This window comes from Chelon labrosus (assembly GCF_963514085.1).
Source record: "Chelon labrosus genome assembly, chromosome: 4".
Classification (NCBI taxonomy): domain Eukaryota; kingdom Metazoa; phylum Chordata; class Actinopteri; order Mugiliformes; family Mugilidae; genus Chelon; species Chelon labrosus.
In genome coordinates, this window is record NC_140340.1 from 7,825,285 (window position 1) to 7,847,717 (window position 22,433).

Genomic DNA, 22,433 nt, shown 5'->3' on the forward strand with positions numbered 1-22,433 from the left:
AAATCAAATGCAGTCCTTCCCTTGCCTCTTCTCCTTACTGCCATCACCTGAAAATATTAAATACTGCTCCCTAACAATTAAACCTACTCTACAGCAGTGTTGCCAGATGGGACATGAAGGCATATCGTAGGGTTGCTTTAAAATGATGGTATTTTGACCCAAACTATGGTATGTACACAGCATGGGAAATGCCACGCACTAGCACGGTGCATTTAAAATCAAATCTATTCTTTGTGCATGTAACTGCATAACCTAAGGAATAAACACGGCGGCTCAGTCCATTTCATTGTCAAACAAATGGCAAACTATCATATATTTGCCCTTTTATATCATATAGGCCCTGAAACTATAGTATAAATACAACAATTATCGTATATCTGGCAACACTGCTCTACAGAGATGTGCTTGATGAATTTTAAATACAGTGAGTGGCTATTTATGAGAGAATGTGGTTCGATTTCATAAACATCTTAAAGGTAACAGCTATATTGATGTGCAAGAAAGATTTGAAGTCGGCACGGACGTGTGTGTGTGTGTGTCTGTGCCTTTCTCCACATATGGTTAAAAAGATCTGCAGTTAATCTGACTGCGGTGACGGGAAGCAGATGACCAATTAAAAATCCTCTGCCAAACACCCAAACAGAGACTTGGAAGAGGGAGGGAGAGAGAGAGAGAGGGAGAGAGGGTCTTCCTCTCCACAGTGTGCCACAGCTTTTTCACAGCCCTTTTCCTGTTCTGTTCTCTCCATCACGGTGAGCGACAGGGGTCTTTTCACCACACATAGACACGCGTGCGCTTGAACGTAATAAAGAGAAAAGGAAAAAAATGCATGCACATACGCACACATGAATGCAGTACACCTTATTACTCTTTATTAATCTGCAGGGCGTTAATTGAAACCCCCCTGAGTCTGAGCCATACCTGCTTTCGCTCTCTCATTATCAGTGAAGGTGCCTTTGGGGGGGAAGCAAAGAGGGGGGATGGTGTTAGAAGGAGAGGACTCCTGAGTCTCCTGTGACAGTCGTACGTCCAGAGAGCTAGGCTCATTTCAGGTACTGCGGCATGTAGACGCCATAACCTACGCACGTAGCCTACGCCGGAACGAGCCATTTATACTTGTGCGCTCGTCAGTTTGTCACGCTCTGTGAAAACGTCACTGCGTCGGCGCTGTGTCTTTTTTTTGCCAGTCAGGTTCATTTTTGTTTCTACTTCCTGCTTGGCGACAGACACTTTCGCCGGAATTTCGCCAAAGACGAGTTGAAAAAATGTTTGCACCTCTGAACCTGCGCCGTTAACCTTTCGTCGATGTGTTCCATCTTTATTGATCCAAAACAATCAATTCAAAAATAGCGGAGATGGTAGAAGCAGCCGGAAATACTAAAGAGGAAACGCTGCTACCAAGCGGACCAACATTTCTGGAGAGGTGCACGTCATCTGCATATGCTCTGCGCTGTTGCCGGAGGTTCTCCTTTAAATTGACGCAGATGCCTAAACTCCCTATCACAGCCAGTCGATGTCAGATTCCCCGTCCTTTCAGTTAAAAAAAAACTAAAAAAATGTTGCCTGAATTAATTGGGAATCAGTGCACGCTGGAGTAGTGCTCAGGTACATAAAAACCCTTGAACGGCGCGATTGATTCGGAGATGATCATCTTCTTAGCCATTCACGAACGACAAAAACTTTCCCCAACTCTACACTGCTCATTTGCAGAGAGCTAAATTATTATAAAAACCTTTAAACCTAGAAATAAGATTACACAGATAATATTTCATGACTGTTGTTAACACAGTAAAGGACACAGTCATTCCAAATTGCAGACGCTTTGCAGAAAGCGACTTGTTTTTGTTCCCCCTCCCTGTTATGAAGCTGTCAAAACACCAGCTATCAAGGTCTACCGACAAGTGACACGATGGCGGCGAAATTTTCCTCTGAATGTTTGTCAGAATGAGCAGCCTTTTGATTCAGTGTTTTTCTTCCGCGTGATTACTTTACCAGATTTCAGCTGTTTTCCCAATGCCCAAGTCAATAGCAGACTAAACAATAATCTACCCTGCGCTGGCTCAGTCTAATGGCTCAGACGAAATAAAGAAGGAAAGGGGAGCTCTTAAAGCGTGCAAGTCCAATAATATTATATTAAAGGAGCGGTCTAGTTGGGGCAGGTTTAATTAGATATACGGCGTAAAGGAGCTAATAGGTGTTTAATAATTCATAGTATTTAAGAAAGAGCGCAGTTGATCAGCAGACCCCTTGAGTTTCTGCTTGGCTTTAATCTACAGTGAAACATTTTCTAATGCTTATCACAGGTGCTACCGTAAGCATCGTCTTAGATTTCATGATTAGTTGCGGTCCGGCCGCGGACTCTTTAGAATAAGGGTTCGCTCTACACATGCGATGCTGGTTGCGGAAGTGCATGCACACCGCTGGAGAGAGGAAAGTGTGTATCGGTAAATTGTGTGTGTGCATGCGTGTACGCCAGGAGAGAAGAGGATCCGATTAGTACTACTCTGAAAGTAATTACCTTAATTAAAGCAGTAATGTGTGGAGACAGAGGGGAAGGGGAGGGAAGGGAGAGGGTGGTGGCGGTTGAGGCACGGGAGAACCTGCCATCTTTTATGGGGCAGTTTAGGGACTCTGTGATTTAAGGGGCACACTCAACAGAGAGAGGGAGGAAAGGAGGGACAGAGAGAGAGAGAGAGACAGTTGGGGATGAAAGAAAAGTGGGGCTGCGTGAGGATGAAAGTGGGGGGTATGACATTTTTGTTACAGGAGAATAGAAAGGGAGAGAGGCAGGCAAGGGAGTGAGGAAGAGGAGGAATTGTGTGAGGACAAAACAAGCCCCGTCTTTATTTTTATTTTGTTCGCTTTCTTTCGTTCATGACTTCCCCATGTCCTGTGGGCATACTCTTGGTTTCACCTCAAGTCTTGCAGTGCTAATCTAGCATACAGCATGCACAAACCTGCGTGAAAACACAGAACAGACACACACACAGAAAAAACAATCCACAATAGCTTTGCTTACACACTATTTAACGCCTTATCTGGTGTGGCATATTACTCAACCCTGCTGTGGCAGACACACTTCCTCTGCAGCCTATTTGTACACCACCACACACACACACATACACACACAAACTCAGGTTGCTATCTTTGAAAGGACTTTCCATTGACACAATGCACTAGCCTCTAAACATGACCTAATTGCGAGTTCTAACCCTCAAAAAGTTGTGGGGCCCAAAGAAAATGACCAACACAGCCCCACAGCGTTAGTGTTTCACAAGAGATTTGGCCCCCACAACTTAATAAACACACACTTGTATTGCGTGGACCAGTGCCAGTGAAGTGGTTTGTTTCACAAGCATGTGTTTGTGTGAGAGGAAAGTTAACCCCGCTGGCCTTTATTCAGTTAAAGCCCGTGGAAGAGCACAGAGGGCAGGTAGCAGTGGAGGCTGCACCCACGTACGCTTCATTGCCTTGCGCCAAAAATGGAGAATAGAGTCAAGATCTCGCTGGGTGTCTGATGTGGGGCTGCTGCTACTGCTCCACCACCAACCTCTGGCTCAGTCACCTTATCGCTGATAAAACATTTTCTCATATTTTGTAAGGTTGGACACGTTATTGTTCCGCCTGTTTTTCTACTTTCCAAGGTCCCACTCTGTCTGAAGTCTGAAGTCTGAAGTCTGCGGTCTGCGCTGGCCTTGCATGTGCGTGCGTGTACTTGCGTTACTGCTTGTTTGTGTGTGATCTTGCGTCCGTTGCATTAGCGCGTATGCTGTTGGTTCCGCACAACCAGACAAAGGGAGTGCAGAGCGGAGAGCGCATTTGCATGAGTTGGAGGTCTCGTCATAATGGCTGGTTAATGGAAATCAAATAACAACCTACAGAGTACAGTCGCTAGTGTGTCCTTGCGCCACAGACGGCTTACAGGTGTGTGTGTGTGCGTATGTCAGCATTTGAATCGCAAGTGAAATAGCATCTTTTAGATAGAGTGATAATGAAAATAATAACATCCTTGACAAAATATTCATAAAGGTAATGATGAATGCCATATTTCTCCAAAAGATACATCAGAGGCGTCTTGGTTAAAAGAAAACAGTGGCCGGCGTCTCCCACACCCTCAAATTATCTGCTGCTTTCACATTTCACTGATAGCATAGATGAGAGCTGAGGAAAATGGACACACAATTATGCTCACTTGTCGTATATTAATACTGCTTCTTGACATCTTCCATGGACCCTGAGCTGTCATCTCTTTGTCTGCTTTAATTGAAAATTAATGGTTAGTGCGTTGCCACGGCAACAGCGGCGGCGGTGGTGGGTAGTGAGACACATTCAGACAGACACCAGTGGCATTGTTTGTCCTGTCTGACCTTGTAAGTCAGGGGAGAAAAAAAAAAAAAAAAAAGAAAGAAGAAAGGCAGGGGAGGACAAAAAACACATTAAAAAGAGAATAGAGAGGTAAGGGTTGAAATGTTGTCCACTGGAGCGAGGGAGGAAAAATAAAATAAAGTTATTGTGGCCAGCGTTTTGGCCAGGTAGAGAGAGAGAAGGCTGTGGTAGGGCGACTGAGGAGGAGACTGAAGATATGATGTCAAAATGGCAAATGGGGAGAATTATGTTTGAGTAAGAAAGCAGAAAAAGGCCCGGCGATTCTTGTCTGCAGCGAGAGGATTACCTTTGTGCTGATGGAGTCAGAGGGCACTTTATGGCCCCATAATCATCTGGACACGGGTGTGAGAGCGAGCGAGTGAGTGGGAAAGGGAGGAATTGTGAGTGTGTGTGTGTGTGTGTGTATAGAGGTGCGCGTGGACAATGTTGGTCCTCATGTTTACAAATCTATCAGTGTGGACACAGTGCCAAATGGACACTGACTTCAAGGCCAGGCATCAGGAGATTGACAGAGAAGCTTATGGACATCACGCAATTTACTCCGTTGGCGAGCTCTCCGGGCCAAGATGAGGCGAGACGAACGAGGTTACAGTGGGCACGATGAAAATCTATTTAGAAAAAAAATATAAAATCATTTACGACTCCGTTTTACCCTCCAAAGTCGTCCACAGGCATGGTGCCTTTCATCATTAGTGGACTTAGAAGAGGTGTGTTGGAGAAAAGCGATGGTATAATTGAATACCTGTTCAAGAAGAATTTTTAAAATAGACTGCATTCACTATTTGCTCTCTGTACTATACTATATTTCTCAATGCCATTCCTTTATTTTTGCTCAATACGGGATGCTTATAAAATCAAAAAACACTTCAAATACTTCAACAGAATTTTAGTTGCACTTCAGTCATCTTCCTACAGTGCTCTGTGTCGGTGTGAGAGTTTTTTCATACCTTGCGAGGCTGCTGAAGTTCAGCGTACTGTGAGGAACACTGGCAGCTATGGACATGCTTCAGTTGTGACGGCAGTTTCTTCAAAGAGGGACTTTTACACCGATCAGGCATAACATTATGACCTAATATGTCCTAATATTGTGGAGGTCTCCCTTGTGCCTCTCTTGTGACTCATCAGAGAATGACATGACCTTCTGAGGCCCAGGCATGGGCCTTCTGAGGGTGTCCTATGATGTCTGGTAACAGAATGTTGTTAGTGGGGGCCTTTGGGTCCTATGGGTTGAAGGGAGGGGCCTCTGTGGATCAGACATGTTCCAGTGCATCCCACAGATACTTGATCAGTTTGGAATCTAGTGAATTTGGAAGCCAGGTCAACGCCTTGTGCTGTTTTTCATGTTTTTTTTAAGTTGTTCCTAAACCGTTTTTGTGTCCTGCTGCTATCAAGGAGTGGCATTGCTATGGGGTGGCGGTCCCTGCCTGGTCTGGTCTGTGTGGGTGGTACATGTCTAAGTAACATCCACACCAGTGCCAGGTCCAAAAGTTTCCCAGCAGAACATTGAATTGTCACAAGTTGGTCAATGTTATTTACTTCTTCTCTCAGTGGTTTTAATGTTGTGGTTGATTGGTGTATGTGCAAAGTTTCCTAACAAAGTCATTTACCAGCATGCTTACTGTTTTCCTCTTTGGCAATCTACTACTATATCATAATGTATCGTTTAATAATCTGACAGACTGAAGTTGAAAAGTATGTTTTAAAGTTCTTACCCATTTCCAGATTGTTTCTATGGACCACATATTCTGTGTAGCAAACCATCTGATTTCTCAGGTAGGCTCAGTTTCCACTCTTTCTGATAGAAGGCCAGATAGACCTTTTGTTCATGTTTTGAAGTCAAAGATTTGCTCATCCCTTTGCATTGTAAATATATTACTAATCATATTATGTATCACTATCCTCAATGATCCTAAAACCTCTATGATGTTTCTGCCCAACCAAGAGCCAACTATGAAAAGCTATTTGAAATAAAATCTTCACCATATGGCAGAATCTGCATTTGTGTTATTCTGAATTGCATCAATAAAGAACATTTTTTTTCTTCTTCTTTCAGTCCTGGTAGGTGGGGGGCTGTGTTGAGCTAGGTCAATTGGTGAATATTCGTCTTCTGTAACCGCTTGCCCTGTGAAGGGTCGCGGGGGGTGCTGGAGCCTATCCCAGCTGTAATCGGGCGAGAGGCGGGGTACACCCTGGACAGGTCGCCAGTCTGTCACAGGGCTAACACAGAGAGACAGACAGCCATTCACACTAACACCTACAGCTACAATTTAGAATCACCACTTAACCTAACCAGCATGTCTATGGACAGTGGAAGGAAGCTGGAGTACCTGGAGAGAACCCACGCAGACACAGGGAAAACATGCAAACTCCACAGAAAGGCCTAGTCGGCCCATGGATTCGAACCCAGAACTTTCTTGCTGTGAGGTATCAGTGCTAACCACCACGACACTGTGCCGCCCTTGGTGAATATTATCTATAAAAAAGAAAATTTGTCTTCAGAGACAAAAAGCATAGCAATGTTTCATTATGTGGAGTCTTGAGTGGATCCTTGGTGATTGTTTGCTTGTTTCAGTCATACATAACTAATTTACAACTTCAGTCCTCTCCAGGCTTCAGGTTTTAGAGGAGCAACATCCTCTAAAACGTTTCCACTCTCGCTGTGGTACATCTACAATATATGAACAAAGCATGTATTTGTATTTACCCTTTACGATCGCTTGCGATCATCTAGTTGTATTTGTTAGTGGTTGCTGTTTGTGGCTCAAGTACACCCACCAGCCTGACTGCTGTTGTGAAGAGATGTGTTGAAGGAATCACAGTACATGTGCAATGCATCTTCAGAAACGTTTTACCTTGCAAGCGCTCTCAACACTGCTCAAGAATACTGTTTTTCTTGTAGCTCCTAAAAATGTGGAATGATAATTAATATAACACACTTCAACGTGTACTTCAGGGTTGGAGGTCAGCTGTTTGTGAGCGCGATGAGTGTGTGTATATGTGTTGGATGTGTTGTATAGTTCTGTGTGCTTATTTATGTCCATCACTGTGGCAAAGACAGAAAAACTTTCCAAGGTCATGGTACATTTATTGACTGGAACTTCCTTATGCAGACATTTTGTGACCGTTGAATGCCTTTCCATTCGCATTGTGTTTTCTGTTACCAATGTGACAATACACATTGACAGGTCACATGCCAGTCTTTTCAAACTTCTCAAGATATTTCTTTTTCACAACTTTCACGCATTTCTGCATTTCAATCACAGCATTGACGTCCAGGAAATACTACAAAAAGACTCAAATGAGTCTCAAATGTGCAAATTATGTTAAAGCATAACCATAAACCATAACAGAAAGAAGTGGTCAAACAACATGGACCCAGCAGACTCAGCCCCTACCACACACCTTTGTGACGCCGTCTCTCACCAGGCCGTTTTCCTCAGCCAACATGAGCCGTCACTGAACTCCCTCAGGATCGAGAACCAACAGCTCTTAGAACAAATGCACCTGTTAAGTTCTCAACTCAACCAATTAACCAACCAACTACCCTCGTCCACAGTTCCACCTACCCAACCCCCATCTATGCCTGCTCATGATTCCCATGTGGCTGATCCTGAGCCTTTCCACGGAACCCTGGGGTAGTGCCATGGATTTCTTCTTGAGTGTTCAAGCGTCTTCATGCGCAATTCACGTGCCTTCCAGACACACGTCCAAAGTCTTGTATATAGTCGGGCTTTCTCGCTATAGAGGCTTTCTCACTCTCGGGTGACTCCTCCATTGCATAGCCTCCCACCTCATTTTCCGGTTCAGCAGCTTCCCAGCGCGACTCTTCCAGTGTCTCCTTCGTCCTCAACCTGACTCCTCAGAGCCTATGCAGCTGAGCAGAACTCGTCTCACCGCGGAGGAGAGGCAACAAAGGTGCCTGTATTGCGGTGAGCCTGGTCATCTGATGGCAGTCTGTTCTGTGCGGCCAAAAGGCGGAGCTTATCAGTAGATATGGGGCTACTGGTGAGTCCAACAACTCTGTCTCAGAATTCAAAACCCCAGTTGTTGGTCTAGAACAGGTTTCCATTTCAGTTCCAGCCCTGGTAGACTCTGGTGCAGATGGTAATTCCATAGACGCCAAGTTTGTCTGACAGTGTAATTTCACCCTCACGTCTCTAGAGACCCCAAACAAGGCTACAGCCCTAGATGGTCCTAGATGGCCCCTAGATTATCTCTTCTCCCTACTCACCCATTGTGTTAGGCTACCCCTGGTTGAAGATCCTTAATACTCATATAGATTGGCAAACACAATCCATCTCTGACTGGAATTCCTATTGTCACGCTCACTTTCTCCGTTCTGGACTTGAACATGCCGAAGTCCTATCATGATGTAGCGGATGCTTTCAGTAAGTCGAAAGCCCTGTCTTTGCCTCCACACCATCCTTACAACTATGTCGTCGACCTTCTCCCGGGCGTACCGCTACCATCTAGTCGTTTGTACAAACTTTCGCACCCGGAGAGAGAGGCTATGGAGAGATACATTAGCAAGTCGCTAGCAGAAGGGATTATCAGGCCCTCCTCATTCCCTGTCGGTGCCGGACTCTTCTTCATAAATAAGAAGGATTATACTCCACGCCCTTGCATCGATTTCAGAGGCCTTAACAATATAACCATTAAAAACAAATAACCACTGCCACTAATAAATTCTGCTTTTGAGCTCCTTCAGAACGCCTGGGTGTTTTCCAGTCTTGACCTGAGTAATGCTTACAATCTTGTTCGCATCAGGGAGGGTAACAAGTGGAAGACTGCATTCAACACTCCACTCAGGCACTTTGAATAGCTTGTCATGTCGTTTGGTCTGACCAATGCTCCAGCAATCTTCCAGGCCCTGATTAATGACGTGCTCCAAGATTTCTTGAACAGATTTGTGTTTGCGTATTTGGATGACAGTGAGTTTCGGATATATTATTGAACAGGGCAAGGTAAAAGCAGACCCCGAAAAAGTGAGAGCAGTAGTCGAGTGGCCTATACCCACCACAAGATGACAGCCTCAACAGTTCCTTGGCTTTGCTAATTTTTACCACCGCTTTATCCGTAATTACAGTCGGATAGCTCTGCCCCTCACCAAGCTAACCTCAACTGCTCAGCTCTTTTGCTGGTCCCCCGAGGCTGAAGAGGCATTTGAGAAGCTTAAGAAGCAGTTCACTTGTGCACCCATTTTAGTACAGCCTGATCCATCTAGGCAGTTTGTTGTTGAAGTAGATGCTTCCGATTCCGGGGTGGGTGCAGTTCTGTCTCAGCGCTCTGAGTCCGACAGCAAGCTTCATCCCTGTGCCTACTTCTCCCATCATCTTTCTCCTGCAGACAGGAATTATGATGTAGGCAACCGTGAGCTTTTAGCTGTTAAACTGGCACTTGAGGAGTGGACATTGGCTGGAAGGAGCTGAACATCCGTTTCTGGTCTGAACTGATCACAAGAACCTCTTTTACATCCAAACGGCTAAGAGAATGAACTCCCGTCAGGCCCGGTGGCAATTATTCTTCAACCGTTTCAGCTTCACCCTGACTTACCGTCCTGGTATCCGGAATATCAAATCTGATGTCCTCTCTTGCCAGTTTCCCCCACAGGACTCGCCCTCTGAGCCCAAGACCATCCTTCCTCTGTCGTGTTTGGTTGCAGCCGTTACCTGGGAGATTGAGACCAATATCAGAAATGCACAATTATCCAAACCCAACCCAGGTAACGTTCCACTTAAACACCTCTATGTAACCACTTTGGTGCACTTTCAGGTTCTACACTGGATTCACACTTCCCGCTGGTCCTGTCACCCCGATGTGGGTCGCACTGTAGCCCTCCTGAAACGACACTTCTGGTGGCCAGCAATGGAGGATGACACCAGGAAGTTCATTGCAGCCAGTTCTGTTTGTTCCCGTGGCAAGGCAACTCACTGTCCACCTGCTGGTCAACTTCTCCCACTGCCTGTGCTTGCACGTCCCTGGTTACACAACGCCCTCGACTTTGTCACAGTTCTGCCCCCTTCTGCAGGTACCAGTCATTCTCACAATCGTCGACAGATTCTCCAAAGCTTTGCACTTTGTTCCTCTACCTAAACTTCCCTCAGCTCTACAGACTGCTCAGCTCCAATCCAAATAACCTGCTTTTCTTTGTTTGCTCCAGGTGCTCCAGCCTTTTTCGTCAGCCAGCTCCTCCTGATCATTTTGTGTCTATTCAGAACTCTGCTCGAGCTTTGTTTTCATTAAAGTCCTGTCCTTGAGCCTGAGCCTGAACTCTTGAGTGTCTCGCCGGGGTTCTATACTTCGAGTTGTCCACACCATAACAGTGTTTTCCACAATGAGAATTGTCCTGCAATGACGGGATACACACAAAGATAACAAAGCATCTATTCACTAGCACAAACCCTAATGAAAGTTAGCGTGATATTTTGTCAAAAATGCAATGACATATACTTTTTTTTTCAAAATAGCTGCTTCTCTGTTTTCTACAGTCTTTAAGGCTTGTGTATGTGTGTGTGTGTGTGTGTGTGTGTGTGTGTGTGCGTGTGGGTGTACCTGTCAGTGTGTTAAAAAACCCATCCCATCCTGCCGGACACAATAGCAATATATCAATGGTTTTTGCAGCATTCACTAAATGAAGTGACAAACTCAACTCTTCACTGTGTTTGAAGAGCAAAACAAACTAACAAAAAAAAAAAAAGGGGTGAAATCCTTGGCGTTAGTGTATAATGCTAATACTTCCAAAGCACACCAAACTGAACTTCTGCTCTAGGAAGCAGACGCCTATTTATTGCTATTGATGCTATATAATTAGAATAAAAAGAAAAGGGAATGACAAAGAAATAAAGCAATTTATTTCTTAACATTTTAGTGATTAGCAGAACATTTTTTAAAGAATTCACAAATTGTTGGCTGTCAGTTTCTATATATATTTTGTATTGTTGGTAGTACTAGTAGTACTAGTAAATTTCTCTCGTAACAAATATACCAGTTAAACAGTTATTTGTTTTAGCTAACTTACTTCAGTTTACAAACAAGTAATTTGATCAAATCAGTCCTCAAAAAATACTGGATTCCAGACGAATTTGACTGTACTGCAGTGTATTTAAATAAACAGTAAATGTGCTGTGTATATGTCATAAAGTCCTGTGTGAGGAGATGGATTGAATGTCAAAGCAGAGGAATGAGTAACCTTGTAAACTTTTTGGTTGTCCATAGGAAAAGATAAATATAAACATCAGGGAGCTCAGGAGCTCGTTCCTAATGCCAAAGATCAACTGTAGTTTGGTTGTATAGGAAGAACTTTGATGACTTTCACAAAGTCTGGTCCAGTAGAGAATGGACATGGTCCTTCTGAGGGTGTCCTGTGGTGTCTGGCAACAGGATGTTGTTAGTGGGAGCCTTTGGGTCCTATGGGTTGAGGGGAGGGGCCTCTGTGGATCAGACTTGGATCTAGGATGTCGTGAATTTGGAGGCCAGGTCAACACCTTGTGCTGTTCTTCATGTTTTTTTTTTTTTTTTTTTAGTTGTTCCTAAAGTGTTTTGTGTGTGTCTGTGTCAGGCTGCATCCTGCTGGGGATGGCTGCTGCCATCAAGGAGTGTCATTGCTATGGGGTGGGGGTGCCTGGTCTGGTCCAGCTGGGTGCTACATGTCTAAGTAACGTTATTGCCGGGTCCAAACGTTTCCCAGTCATCTTGTGAGCCACTGTCACAGGATGTTATTTACTTCTCCTCAATTCCCCCTCTTTTCAATGGGTCATCCTATTAAAAGTGTGTTTATCTTTGCCACCTTTATTTTATTTATTTAACTAGCTCGTGTGGTTTCATGCCCTGGGTTTTGTAAAGCATCTTGAGACAATTTGGATTGTTACTGATGCTATGTAAGTAAACAAAATTAAATGTCTGTTCAAGAGTCAGTACATCACTTGTGGGTGGCAGTAAGGATTCCTTATTTGGTTTGGACAACCAACAAAACAACAAACGAGTCAAAATGTTTTTGTTAAATTAGTTAATATTCAATATTCTGCAAACCACGCCAAGTTAAATTTAAATAATATGCAATTTTACATGAATGAACACACTGATGTAAAGAGCTAGGAAAAATGCCTCACATATGCAAAAGTTTTTTTTTCCATATATGATATATATAAATTGTATTTGCAGTAGCACAGAGACAGAGCAATAGGTTGTTTCAGATGATGAATAACAAGCGCTCCCACCGATATGACAGAACTGACAGGTTAAGATTGCTCAAAAAGTCCATGCACACACAAATTAAATGTACATCCAAACATATATAATCACGTTTACCTTTCTCCCTCATAACATGTATGTGAGTTTGCTTTGGTTCACTGATAACAATAGCAATTATTAAATGAATTTCAATGCATAGCAATTACCGGCGCGCAGGCCAGCACCACTGTGTTTATAAAGTTAACTGTAATGCAGTTGACACAGAGAAAACGCCCGCACCGCGTAGAAGATTTTATAATGTGAGCATGGTGAAACTGGTTAGCTGATTTTAATTGATGAAGCTATAATGATGATAACTGTAAATCCAGGATCGGAATGATGAAGAAATACATTAGAAGGTGTAGATAAAAGTTAAAATAAGATCAGATTGTAGTGATCATAGGGGGAGACCTCATCCCAGATGTAATGAATGTAGCGGCAAGTCGTGTGCCCCATCACTTCCTGACTCTTTCTGCGTCCACAGGTTAGATAAAAGCATAAAAGGCCAAAAACAGACAAAAAATAAATAAATAAATAAAAAGTGAAAATATATCTATAATCATGAACATAATACATGGGCAGTCCTAGCTTGTATTGCTTTTTGCTTCTGCTATCTTACTCAAGTCAGTGATGTGAGAACTTATTCCCTCGCACACGCACATACACAAATGAACCTAATCACGTGAAACAATCAACTTATCACATCCAGACACCTGCAGCCACTCGGTGCCGTATATCCTATAACGAAATGAACAATCGTAATGAGTGCCACATCCAGGGACCTTGCATACAATAAATCTATTCACGGCAAATTCAAAAGCAATGAAAGGCTTCCTCATTTCAACCCGATAAAAGAAAATTTCACACGAGCACCGCTATAGCTCCACTCCAGAGCACCACAAAATAATTAAAAGCAACTAAGATGAATTGAAAAAACAAACAAAAAAAAACAATATCATTAATCAGGTAGCATTAATACAACAATGACTCATTCAGGTATTATAAAGAAATCAGGGCGTACGCTCAGTTAGCAGAGTGATACCCAATTATCCACAAGTGTATTGTGGAAATGAGAATATATGACATTGCAAATGATTTCCCAATCTTGTTAAATATGTACAAATGAACATACAAATGAAGACTGTGAGCACTGATTGACCCTTGAGGGAGTTCTCCATCCAGATATATTTTTATACTTGTGAAACGTCAATTAGCAAATCTTCCCAGAGTCTAAAGTCAGAGCGAAAATGTGTGTGTGTGTGCGTGTGTGTGTGAGCTCGGATTTTCTGTCGCCAATCAGAGGAGAGCGTCTGGCCGAGGGGTTGTGCTGCGGCTCGGTACGCCCAAGCTTACAGAAGGAGTGAGGGAAGCAGGAAGGAGGAAGTAATACGAGTGACGGCGAGGGGAAAAATTTAGTTGTTGTTGATGATATGGGAGGCTGAGGTAAGAATTGGGGATGTGGGCGGAGGGGGAGACGATAGAGAAAGAAATGGAAGGATGGATCACTTTCCCATATTGCATGTGTAGCAGAATCCATCATCTCGGGGAGCCAGATGTGCGTCATTCACATCAAACTTTCCAAATTAAAGGGCCACCTCACCCCTCCACTCCCCTCTCTAATCCTGTCTCCATCTCCCTCTCTTACCATTATGCTGCTTTTTGCTTTTCCTCACACGCTCACGCTCGCACGCAGAGACGCACACATGCATGCATACGTGCGTGCACGCGTGGCGTGCGTGGACGCTCGCCGACTCCTTCCTCTGCTTCTTCTTTCCAAGGGAAGCTGCTGAGAGGGCCCATTTATGATGTTTTGCAACAGCAGCGTAGCCTTAGGATGCAAAACACATCTCTGTGCTCCCGTATGAGGCTTTGCGGGTTATCTTATCTGATGTGAAAAGGGGTGGTGAATGTTATTTGCATGCTGCATTGATGTTCAAACAGCAGTTTGAATGCTTCCTCAGCAGGGAAGGACTGTGATTGTATGGCTGGCGAGCAAACAAGTGTATCAGATGATATCAGCCTTGGCCTACTTAACTGTCCTGGGTGAGACACACAAGTCTGTACCATAAAAACCTCACTCGGCTCATACAGAACATCTGTCTTGGTTCTCCTCGCAGTAACGTACATATGCGTGCTTGCCTGTGTGTTCGAGCCCCTCAACCCCGCGTCTGTTGCTCTTTATGGCGGCGACACGTCAAGTACCTCATATTGCAGTCGTAAAAAAAAAAAAAGGTCTGTAAGTTGCTTGATGCAGTTTAAAGCTGCAGATGTAACGCCACAAATCACGCTCCGCTCTTTAGTCTCATAGACCATCGCAGACGCACACTAGAGCCCTTTGGCAGCAAGAGGTCTTGTCTGCCTTTCACATGCACTCAAAATGACAAGAGAAAAGAGCACCGGAGACGAGTGGACATGAGACAAAGGGAAACAAGAAGGGAGATGAAAGGAGAGGTGGGAGAAAGACAGTAATAAGGAGTTGAAAGTGTCTGAATTGTAAATGAGAAGACGACACTCTGACAGCGGAGCAACCGGACGCATGATGGAACTTTCATCCTTCACTGTACTGTGTCATTGCCCCGTTAAAAACGGAGACTGGGAGAGATATACTTTTTCATTTTAGGACCAATTTCTCCGGGATAGTCGGGGCACATGATAAGTGAAAAAGCAGCACCTCGTGAATCCGCCACTCTCTTTCTGTCTCTCTACACACACACAGACACACACACACACACACATACAGACACACAACCGCAGCGAGGACCCCAACTTCTTTCTTCCTTCAAGGGACGCCCGCCAGATGAGGTTTGATACCTGCGATTCCTCAGTTAATCCTGGTTAGAATTCAAATAGCAGGGAAATGACGGCCTTTCTCTGACTCCCCTTCCCTCACTTTCATTTTCACTCCGTCTCCCTCCCTCAATCTCGCTACCTCTCTTTTCTCCGGGGGCCCGGGCGCAGGAAAAAGCCTGACCTCTGCGTTTTCTCCCGTCCTTAAGATTGGTTTTAAATACTCAGCAGATTAAAGCACAGGCATGAAAGCTCACATTAGCCATATATTTAAAAATCCCCCCGGCCGATAATCCATGTATTTGTCAGAATCAAACACAGGGGAATAGAAAGGGGACCAATGACATGATGAGTAGCCTGAGCCAGACGTATTGTGAAGGGGAATTAGAAGGAGAGAGATACATTTAGTAGAATGCAGCCCAAGAAGAAAAGTCCTTCAGGATGATTATTGAAATTCACTCAACACTGGCTCGCGCGAGCGTTTGACAGGACAAAAAAAGCGGTGTGGCAATTTCACGACCTTTGATGGCCTTCACCGTCTCTTTCTCTCTCTCTCTCTCTCTGCCGTGCACGCACACATATACGGAGTGACCTGTAATCATGAAAGACTGATAGAATCTAATCTTCTTTCCTTCCTTCTTTTTTTTACATGTGTAATGCATGTGTAATTTTTTTTCGCAAGGTAGCTAATTACCTTATGTTAGCATTATATTAAAAAGAAAGCCAATTTTGTTTTATTATTACTTGATATTTTTTGGGAGACTTTATCAGAATTAAACAGTAGCATAAATGTAAAGTATTCCAGTTCAATTTTAGCATCATCTTTTTCTGATGCGGCCTCAAAACAAATTTTCAGATAAGATGTTGTCGTTGCTTGGATGTTGCACTTTAAATACAAGCAGAAAGTGAAGCTCAGTAAATCAATGGCTCATATTGTATCCTGTGTCCACAGTTTACAGCCAATTGCAAGGACATTCTTGTATATATATATATTTATTTTTTTTCTTAACAAAATAATGTGAGCCATATTCATAAACAGTTCTTAGTGAAACTGCATGAAGCCGTCGAGGGGAAGAGCTAAAGGAGATCAGATGAATAGACCGGGGGAACTGAGATGTGTAGGTCAAAAGAAATCATTGAGCCTTTCACAACCACGCCGCAACAGACAAACAGACACCGTAAATGTCAATAAGCAGTTCAGTGAGTTCCCCGTCAAAAAGAAAATAATAATAATAATGAGGAAAAAAACGCAGCATTCAGTGTGCGTGTGAAGCCTCCAAGGTTGTGAAAACTACACACTACAGGACATTACATGTTACTTTACTATTATTATTGTTATTATTATTATTGTGTTTTGATCCGGTTGAAATGAGGGAACTTGTCCTTTACTGAAGAGAGAGTTCGATGGCGCGAGGGAACAAAAAAGACGCGGCGATGCATTCTTGAATGATTGTCGCTGAATGAGGAGGTGGCTCGTTTGAAGCGAGCGAAAGAACGTCTCTGTGTATTTTCAATGTCAACAACGTCGCTGCGCGCTCGCTAAAAAGTTTTTTTTTTGTGTGTGTGTGGCGTGCGCTTGTGTTTGTAGTTGTCACTACTTTAAAGTGCGTGTCAAAGGGCAAGGAGTTCTGGAGATTTATGTGGCTGCGGTTGCTGCATTGACCTGGTGGTGCTTATTATTATTATTATTATTATTATTATTATCATCCCACCTCCCCCACTTATTTCTTTGCACTTAGACATTTCTGCTACCTTTGGTGGTTTGTCTCTCCCTCACCCACAGATCGCACACTCTTATTTATACAACGCGTTAAATAAATATCTTTCATTTTCGGTTTTCCTCCTGTAAACCGCTTCCTGCCGTCTATCAATCTATCTGGCCGTGAGCTAGTTTTTGGAATCGGGGGATGGTGGGGGGGGGGCTGTTGTATGTGTCAGCTTAGCGATGATGGCCACATTAATGTGACAGGCCTCTCCGGGTTACATCTCTCTCCGTAGCGTTAAAAATCTCCAGTGCAAGCGGGGGAAACGCCGCGCGTCATCCACGGTCGCAAAAAACACACACACACACACCAAAAAGGTTGCTCACGAAAGCCGATTCTATCCTATCCTTCCTCTCCATCTCCCCATAGCCCCTCTCTCTCTCTCTCTCTCTCTCTCTCTCTCTCTCTCTCTCTCTCTCTCATTTCTTGAACCAGTCACTGTCAGCACACAATGCAGAGGTAAAATCATAGAGGCTTTTCCACATCTTCCTCCCCGTGTGAGTGTGTGTGTGTGCGCGCGATGCTTTCAGAGACAAAGACCCCTGCTGTAGGGAGTCCTGTGGGAAAGGCGTGCGGCCGGAAGATGTGAGCGCGCCGGCGAGTGATAATGTCAGCTGGAGAGATACGGCGTGTCATTTTACACAACCACACATCAAAAAAGACAGTGGGGGGAGAGAGAGGAGACGACAGCATGTCATTTGTTTGCTTTGATACAAGATCGCACCGAGGGAGGGAGTGGAAGGCTCCGCAGATGCATACGTGTGTGTGTGTGTGTGTGTGTGTGCCCTTTCTGACAGTGTGTTTGTTCGTCCAGCACGTGAGCACACGAAGGGGTAGGATTTCGGGGATATTTCCTAAACGTCTCGTATTAAGTTGCAGGCAGAAGACTGGCACAGTTCCGTCACAGTCTGGGCTGGGGAGCTCAGGAACGCAGCAGCGTGGAGTCCCGTGTCAGACACCGCCACCGCCAGACATCCTCAGCATCAGCAACACTGTTTTCATCCGGTGTTAGCTATTTATTCAAGCGAATACACGGTTTATTTTAACAGCAGAGGGTCAGCCACAACGTCAACGGGCGGTTTAGATTTCTACGTTAAGCTGACGCCGAGGCTACGGTGACAATGCAGACCCTAGCGACGTAACTGACGCGCACCTCCCAAGAAATGTGACTACACGCCGCGGCGACGCAGAGCACAAGAGTTGTGACTGGCCACTTGGTAGTAGCGTGTTTACGCTTCGAATTGATTGTTTTGGATCAATAAAGGCGGAACACATCGAGGAAATTCTAACTGAGGAGGTTCAGAGATACAAACGTTTGTACGCCTCGCCTTTGCCGAAATTTGTTGAAAGTGAATAAGGAAGCAGAAACAAAAATGAACCCGACTGGCAAAAAAGACACAGCGCCGACTAGCGTTTGGGCTGCGTTTTTACAGAGCGTGCCAGACTGACGAGGCACAGGTATAAATGGCTCGCACCGGCGCAGGTTACGTACGGAGGTTACGGCGTCTAGCTCCTAAAATCAGCTCCAGTCTCTACAAAATAAAATGCTCCACTACAAGTGAACATCCTGCACTCCAAACGTATGAAAGGTACTCACAATGCAGGAAAATTAGGTTGATATATTACGATATTTGCTGCTAACTTTGAAGTATTAAAAGTTAGCAACTATAGGTGTCAGATACATGTATTCTAGTAAAATGTGCAGTGTTTCCCTCTGAACTGTAGTAAATATATGGAGAACCACAGCGCAGAAATACTTCACAAAGGTACATGTAACTACAGTTTTAGGTACAATACGTATTTTCCGCCACTGAATGCAAATTGAAAAAGAGCTGGAGTAGTTTGTGATCACACATTTTACGATGATAAAGAATATAACACATGGTCAAAACCTCCCATTGTCTTGTGTGCATTTCTATCCATATGTACCAGGTGATTACTCTGGTGCTATAATGGGTGAGTCTTTTCCCAAACACCTGCTGCAAGACCATGCGTATGTTAAATATTCGTGTAGCGTGTATGCCCCCACACATGTGGTGAAATTAACGTGTTTTTCTCCAAACTTCTGCCACATTGTCCCCACACGAGCGGGCTGCGTGCATCTAATGTCCTCACCCCGAATCGAACTTGGAAAGTGTTTGAGAAAACTTTCTAAGCGTTATAATAGCGTTTCTGTTATAAAAGCACAAGGAAATTCATCAAAATGAACTCCGGGGCTTAAGATTCAAAACGACAGGATAGCGATGTTGACTTTCCCTGAGAGCGTTAGAAGAAGCTACAGTCGAAATCCTTTCTCCATCTTTGATTCAACAGCTCCTCGCACGGTTAATCCTTCATCCATACAGACGTTTCTTCTTTTCCTCGTGTTTAAGAAAAAAAAAAAAAAAAAGGGATTTTTATGCTCAGAAAATTTCATTTCAAAGTGACAAATGTTTTTCGGTGTGCGGGGATGACAAGTTTCTGTCAGTCATTCTTTAACTCTCCAAGGACGGTCTTAATATTTTTTGTTGTTGTGGAATCTTGTTGCAGTGAAAGCGCACTCGACTGATCCACACACCAGCCGGACGGAAAGGCTCGTTCCTGAAGAGCTTTAAAATGAAGTGAGTCCTTGAGAGGCATCCAATGAGATCCTATCTCGCTCTCTCTCGCTCTCTGTGTCTCTCTCTCTCTCTCTCTCTCTCTCTCCGGCTGTCCCCTGCATATGGGGAAGAAGTGTGTGAGTGTGTGTTAAAACAGCTTGTTAACACGTACACCACTGCCTTGGCCGGGACTCCCTAATTATTCCCTTCCAACGAAAGGCCAAGACGAGGAGAGAGCTGTGATAAACACATTTTCGCGGCGTGTCTCTCTCTCTCTTTCTGCGCAATGTGTGTGTGAGCGTGTGTGTGTGTGTGTGTGTGATGCGGAGCAGCTGTGACAGTAAACATGTTTATGGGTGGCTAATGGAAAGCAGGTGGTGATTGGCTGCGATCCTCCCAGTAATCAGTGTGTGTTCATGCAGATGCCGCCGCCTGCACCGAGGACGCACTTTGTCCGCAGGGTGCTGGACTGTGAGAATCTGCCAGTTCATTAGGTACACCTGTGAAAATGAATGTGTACGTAAATGAAAACACACAGAGGCATTAAAATAAAAGAAAATACTGTTTCGCCCTGTCCCGCTGTGCTACACACTGTATACACGGACATGAGATGCTACTACTACTACTACTTCTACTAACGTGTATTATGACACAGAATATACGGAAGAAGCTATGCAAAGGATATGTACACCGATCAGGCATATCATTATGACCACCTTCCTAATATTGTGCAGGTGCCTCCAGAACAGTTGTGGCTCATCAGAGAGTGGACATGGGCCTTCTGAGGGTGTCCTGTGGCGTCTGGCAACAGAATGTTGTTAGTGGGGGGGGGCCTTTGAGGGGAGGGGCCTCTGTGCATCATCCCACAGATACTTGATCAGTTTGGGATCTAGTGAATTTGGAGGCCAGGTGTTTTTCTGAGTTGTTCCTAAAGCGTTTTTGTGTGTGTGCCTGCATCCTGCTGGGGATGGCTGCTGCCATCAAGGAGTGTCATTGCTATGGGGTGGGGGTGCCTGGTCTGGTCTAGGTGGGTGTTACATGTCTAAGTAACATCCACACGAATGAATGCCAGGTCCTAAAGCTTCCCAGCAGAACACTGAATAGTCACAAGATTGTAATGGTGGTGGTTTTAATGTCGTGGCTAATCGGTTTACATGGCCAAGTGTACAGTGAAGAGGGTGCCTACAGTGCAAATATATAAACTCATTTGCCAAAACATTAGGTACGCTAATGACAAGGGATGCAATCTAATCCAACAGTCCTGCACTAAATCATCTTCATAATGTTTAGTTGATGTTGACACAGCATCAGAAAGGTGGTAATTCAACTGTATGATCGTTTTTTTAGCGGATGCCGTCTGCGGCGCTGTTAAACTGGATTAAATTAAACACGTTTCTGCTTTTAAGCCTCGGCCGCTGACTGAAACGGGGTTGTCAAAATAACACGAACATGCGTGGGTGCAACGCAGTCCAATAACGCTACAAACCACAACCCCTCCGGAACGAAATCACCGTTGAGTCAGCAGCTCTCGCAGTTATTTCAAACAAACGCTGAACACCGTGGAGTTAAGATTTAGTGCAGGGCTGTTAAATTGGAACGCAGCAATTTCCCCACCAGTGTACCTAACGAACTGGCGAGCGAGCGTAGATGCTCTCGCTCGTTTATTGTTGCACTACTTGTTTTCTCGAGCTACGGTCTGCTGTTGTCTTTGCGCAGCCACAGAGGCGGCAGTGGTATGTCGGGGTGTGTGTGTGTTTATGTGTGTGTGTGTGTTTGCTGTCTTCCCACTTTGTCTTTATTTGTAAACACGCACACTCGTATGCGAACCAGAGTGGGTGTGGGCGCATATGACCGTGTTTGTGAATGTTTGGATAATTTTCTTCCGTGCGCTGCATTCCCGCGCCGGCTCTGTTTATTTGTATGTGTGTGTGTGTGTGTGTGTGTGTGCGTGCGTGCGGGTGGGTGTGTGTTTGAGGCCTGCGTTTGGCTTTCAAGGCATTGTGGGGATTTTGTGGGAGTTGTTTGTAAACATCAGCGGCAGTAAGTTTTATTTTATTGTAGCTTTATTTTACGACATTATTCCCAGATGGCCGCTAAAGCTCGCAGTTTTTTAATGCGTCTACCACACATGCCTCAGCTCGCGCTCGGCCGCCGCACATGTGCTTTTGCTTTCATGTGCAAACAAACAACACGGCGAGGGGAACTGATTCAGCAGTGAAGAAGAAGAAGAAGATTTCATCCTCGCTGCACACACAGGCTTTTCTTTCTTTCCTTTTTTTTTTTTTATCAATCCTGTATTGATCAAACTGAGTTATTCGAGTTGGTGGCAGGAGCTTTTTTTTCCTCGTTTTTACCAGCTCTGTGACACCGTGGGTGAGCACTCCCATATTTCTCTTTAATTAAGCCAGGGAAAACCTTGTAGTACAGCCAACCCAGCTCATGTAGCCACTTATGTTTTAATTTAATTACCTGTCCACTTTGATAATTATTCCCCCTGATTAACAGGGAGTGAATGGTTCCTAAATGGGATGGGAGACGGGTTAGGGGGGCCAAGCAGCATTTTCCTTCTCTCGCCGAGAACAAGACCGAGGGCGCTGAACTTAGATGCCCGGGCCCGGGTCCGTTTTGATCCGGTTTCACACTTGGCTCGGCTCGGTTGTTGCCCTGCCTTCTGTTTCAACTTCCTGAT

The 22,433-nt window shown here is 44.5% G+C and overlaps 1 protein-coding gene across 1 annotated transcript in view; it reads left to right on the forward strand.

Annotated features, from left to right (window-relative positions):
• Positions 1-22,433, forward strand: part of foxp4 (forkhead box P4) — a 112,810-nt gene that overhangs the window by 1,195 nt on the left and 89,182 nt on the right. The gene's annotated exons all lie outside the window — the stretch shown is intronic.